Here is a 5,173-nt window from a genome sequence, read left to right on the forward strand (position 1 = left end):
CATGCGCAAACAGTTGTTTACTAGGAGTTAACAGCGGAAGTAGGCGCCATCTTGCCATGGCAAATGCCCCTCAAGCTTCACGGCTCCCCACAGAGTAGGACCCTCCCGGATCCGACTTCTGCCTGCAATGGCAAGGTACACCTACCAGCCAAGAAACTGCTGCAGCTGCACAGATCACAGATTCAGATGCAAGAAGTCAGACCCAGACAGAGAAACAACAGCGGTACCTGCTAGAGCCTGCATTCTCCTGACTGCACAATCCTCTAATCTCCAGTCACTGGTCCCAAAAGAGGGGGACCCTTCCCGGCCAATGCACTGAAAGACCCCCAGAACTGGGGAGATCCTTACTCAAGCCTCGGGATGACGCGACCACCCAATGACTCACGAGAGACCGAACTTGCTGCAATCACATGAGGTTTATTGGGGATGCCGGTACCGGGTCGATCTCATGACCATGCTGGCCAGAGTTCGACGCAGAACACAAGAACTTGTGGGGTATTTAACCCACAAGTTGGGGGCAGGGAGAGGGTTACCAACGAAACAACATAAACAGTGGAAACTTTCAGAGGGACCCAACCCAAGGTATTCAGTTAGGGAGGGGAACACATTCATTCTAGGAATGCAGTCTTCATCTACTGGTCAACAGGGTGGAGAGTCTCATAAACCAGTAGACCTTCATTCTTAGTTCCACCCTCATTGTGGATCAGCCAGGAGGGGCAGGTATCAGAAACCAGAGCCTCAGGGTATTTTATATTTCTGGCTGGCTACAGCAGCCCTCCATGTCCTTTTAGGTAAAGATTATACACCATACATTTGTATTAAATGCCCTCATTTTAAATTCTAAGATTCTCCAGCCTTTCAGCACCATGATGTTAAATTCAGCCTGGGTGCCCCACTCTAGAAGAAACAGGGATGGAGATCGCTGCAATTAGCATGAGGTTTTTATTGATCGAGTATACTGGGGTTGTCCTGCATTCAGAGCAAAGATAACCCCCAGGAACAAAAGCACACAGTTTTTATACCTTCCCAGTACATAGGTTTACAGCATGAATTGGTTGTCTCTCATTGGTGGAGCCCATTGTCTTTTGTTTCCATTGACCTCTGTGCCCAGGTGAGGAGGAGAAACTGATTGCACATAGGAGCGGGGGTGGGGGTGGGGGTGGGGGTGGGATCTACCCCTTAGTGGGGATGTTTCCTGGAGCCGGGCATTACTCCCAACAACTAGGGCATCTCCTGGGGACTGATGTTTGCTCAGTAAACCCTTCTGAAGCTCTGTCTTTAGGCATAATGAACATTTCTTGCTCTTTGGTATTTTTATGAGGTGTCCCAATTCTTATACCACCACAGAAAAAATAAACTGGGTTTTCAGAAAAAGAAGGAGGAGGAGCAGGAGGAGGGGAAAAAGTTATCAAAATCAAGAGTCAGAAATCCCAGTTTTAGCTAGGTGCAGTGACACAGGCCTTTGAACCCAGCACTCCAGAGGCAAAGGCAAGTGTTGGATCTCTGTACATTCAAAGGCAGCCAGGTCTATGGAGTGAGTTCCAGGACAGTGAGAACCTTGTCTCAAAGATCTCCCAAAACAAAAATAAAGAACAACAAGAAAAACACCTTGTCAAGCTTTATCTAAGCACCATATAAGAATTACATTTTAAACCATTTGGATGGATAGTTGACCCCACATGGTGGTAATTTTTGCAGAGTAAATGCTTTTTGCCTTTGCATACTAGTTGAGTCTGGGGTCTTCAGCGATTCTCAGACCCTAATTCTATGTGGTGCTTCTGGTTGCTTGAACTCACCTGCAATAAAACTGCTCTCTGAAACCCCTCCTTCTGCTCACTAAAGGAGACACTGAACATAAAAGTGAGAAAGCAAGCTGAGCCAACAAACCAACATGCCTGGGCTTATTTCTCTGTTTCTGTCCCTCCCACCCTGTGATGTTATATTGTTAACTCTTAGGGGAGAAGGCACTGGTGAGTTCATATAATCTTACTTTTGTTTCTACCCAGAGTCAGAGGTATAATTCAGATCTTCTTTTGGCCCCAAATCCTGAAACAGAGAAGATTAAAGAGAATTAATTAACTAAGTCTTCAGTTGTAGCACTTGGAGACATGGGCAGGGAGACCTCTGAATTTGAGGCTAGCCTGGTCTACAAAACAACCAGGGCTACACTGAGAAACCCTGTCTTTAAAAAAGAAGAGGGGGTGGGAGAAAGATTAAATTCAAATAATTCTATGAGAAGCTCTGATTCACCTGAAGAGACAGCTTTCCTTAAGTGGGTCTGAGCAAAGCCCTTACCTCTGCCCTCCTTCCTGTATTTGGTGTGTTAAATTTTAAGGAGGGGCAACTGTGTTTTTTCCTTCTGAAAAATTAGGGTATTGCCAGGGGAAGAGGAGGTGTGGTCCAGAGCTCATCATGAGAGTGGGGCTATCCTTAGGGCCTTCTTAGCCTGCAAATATCATTTCTAATGTTTAAAGAGGGAGCGGGGCTGAGATAGCCAGAGGAACTGAGTAGAATCCTCCTTCAGGCAAGAGATTCCTTAATGCCAGCAGGCAGCACAGCAGCAAGTTACAAGTTAGGTCTTCTCAAAGTGCCTTTGTACTCCTAAGTGTTTCTTTTTTGGGAGGTGGGGGGTCCTAAGCCACATTAGGGATGGGAGAGGGTTACCCGTACCCTAGGCATCTCTCACAGAGCAGCACCCCAATGCCTCTCCATGTTTCTTTTCTTTAGTGCCTCCTTTCTGCATCCCCTCTTGGCAGAGAATATTCTAACTCTACCTTGCATGGTTCCTCCTCAGACCTGGGTGTCTCCTTTAATCAACCCTTACAGGAGATTCCCACTTTTTGAGAGCCTCCCTACCTCTATGTTACTGTTATAATTATTCCCCAGGTACAACTCTCACCTGACATCTGTCAAATGGTGTGACTTTATGGCATCCATAGCTTAGATCAGAACACATTGGACCACCTCACTGAGGAACTGGGGGAGGGGGGATCTGATCTCCTGTCACCCTCAGGGAGGAATGTTGTTTTTATGTAGTGAATCAGGATTGGTTGTTTGAGGCCAAATCTTGTAAGTTCAGACTCCATTTTAGAGAACCTGACCTTAGTTTGAACTCAAACTTAGTTTGCCCCCCAACAAAACCCAAGCCTAGCTCCAGGCTCTAGGCTAATCCCCAATAAAACCTGCTTTTCCAGGTTACACCCTCAACAAGGCCAGTGTCTCCAGGTTATTCTCCCAACAGATCTATACCCCCCAGGTTAAAAGCCCACCCCCTGCCTAAGGACCACCAATGCAGGGGGGAGCAGAATTTGAATTTGATATCTCTCCCAGCATCAGCCAATTATGTTAAAGGCCACAGTAGCTTTCCAATTAGATGCTTGCATGTGTCCTCGCTGTTTGCTGCTTATTATAAAGCCTTGCTCTGTAGACATTCGGGGTTCCCCCACCACCAAAACCATCCTGCATTATGGTGGTGAGTTGGGGGTGGCTCTGGTTAGCTCAGATATAATAAAGACCCTGCTATGAGTTGTACCAGATCTGCTTCTGTCTGTTTTCTTGGGGATCACTAACATTTTCCTAGTAATACAGTTGAACAAAATATTAAGGCCCTTCACAAAATCTGCAACAATTTGAGGCCGCAATATTCCATCAATGATCCTGACTCCTGGTACTCCAATCCCCTTATTGCTTGGGTCTTGCCCTTAATGGGAATCCATTGGAATGCCCTCCTTCTCGCCCCATGTATTATACAGTTTCTTAAGAAACAAGGTACTAATATAATTAAAATCACTACCAAACAAGTTCTGGTACAATAAGAAGCTGTTCCCACAACCATGCTGACACATGTGACACGTCCCCATTCTGAGAAACAAAGGGGGAGATGTGAGTTCCCAAGACAGAAGAGGGACAGTAGAGCGCTGACCGTTGTGTTTAGGAAAGGAAAAAGAAGCCACAGAGGTATGATGATGGGAAAGGGGGTGCCTCCGAGGGCCCATGCTGAAGTATCCCTTTCCACTAAGGTACCAGCCATACCATGGGTATAGTGTAGGATAGTTTACTTAGGGCATGTGGAGGAGACTTCGGGTGGTTCAGAAAGACAAAGAAAGTGAGAGAGGCAGAGACAGAGACAGAGACAGAGACAGAGACAGAGAGAGACAGAGAGGAATAGAGGCCATGTGGAGAGAGAGAGGGAGGGAAATGGGGAGAGGAGGGACAGAGGGGAAAGAGAGGAAGAGAGCAAGAGGAGAGTAAGCGGGGTCAAGCAGCCCCTTCTATACTGAGTCAGACTTACATAGCAGTTGCCAGGTAACTGGGGGGTAGGGAGCCTAGAAGAAATGTTGGCACTGCCCACACTCCTGGACAGCTCTCCTAGAGCACTGCTGGAATGGAGCTGCTCCCTACTCTAATCAGGCTTAGGCCTACTCAACTCCGCAGAGACAAAAGCCAAGTCATGATAGAGCTAGTTAGGCCTCTGTTTCCCACCAGAGAACTGTCTTCTTAGAAATCATGTGATTGGCAGTCTGGTATCTACCTGATACAATTGGAAGCCCCTGACACCGGTGTGGCTCCTCCTAAACTATCCCATTCCTGCCCCTGACTCAAGCTATAAAATCTAGCCCCTCTATTTCAATAAAGGAGCTGTCCTTTTACACAGTCTTCCACATCATTCATACCTACCATACACACTATCCTGCAACACCCTGCTCCCAGCTCCTCTGCATCCTGAGACCACAGCCCATGGGGGAAGGGCAAGGGGCACTTGGAGGAAGTACACTGAATTAACAAGACACTTTTGCTCCATGACTAACAGGAATGAGTGAATCATACCTGGCCTTGGCTACTTCACAGATGTCATTCATTCTCTGAGGAGGGGAATGGGTTTGGCTAAGGTTGGATGTATTCAGCATGACAGTATTCAGGCCTGTGGCTGAACTGGAAGGCAGGAGAGAAGGCTGGGTGTGTATTTGTCTTGCATGCAGTTTCTGCAGAAGGCCTGGCTTCTCTAACGCAAGCCTGGACACAGCTGGCACGTCTAACTCTAAGAATATTCAAGTACACTGTTGCCCTCTCCATTAAGAGTTAATTTAAGTGGCTGTGGTGGCGTGTGCCTTTAATCCCAGCACTTGTGAGGCAGAGGCAGGTGGATTTCTGAGTTCGAGGCCAGCCTGGTCTA

The sequence above is a fragment of the Mastomys coucha genome, unplaced genomic scaffold, assembly GCF_008632895.1.
Source record: "Mastomys coucha isolate ucsf_1 unplaced genomic scaffold, UCSF_Mcou_1 pScaffold11, whole genome shotgun sequence".
In the NCBI taxonomy this organism is placed as follows: domain Eukaryota; kingdom Metazoa; phylum Chordata; class Mammalia; order Rodentia; family Muridae; genus Mastomys; species Mastomys coucha.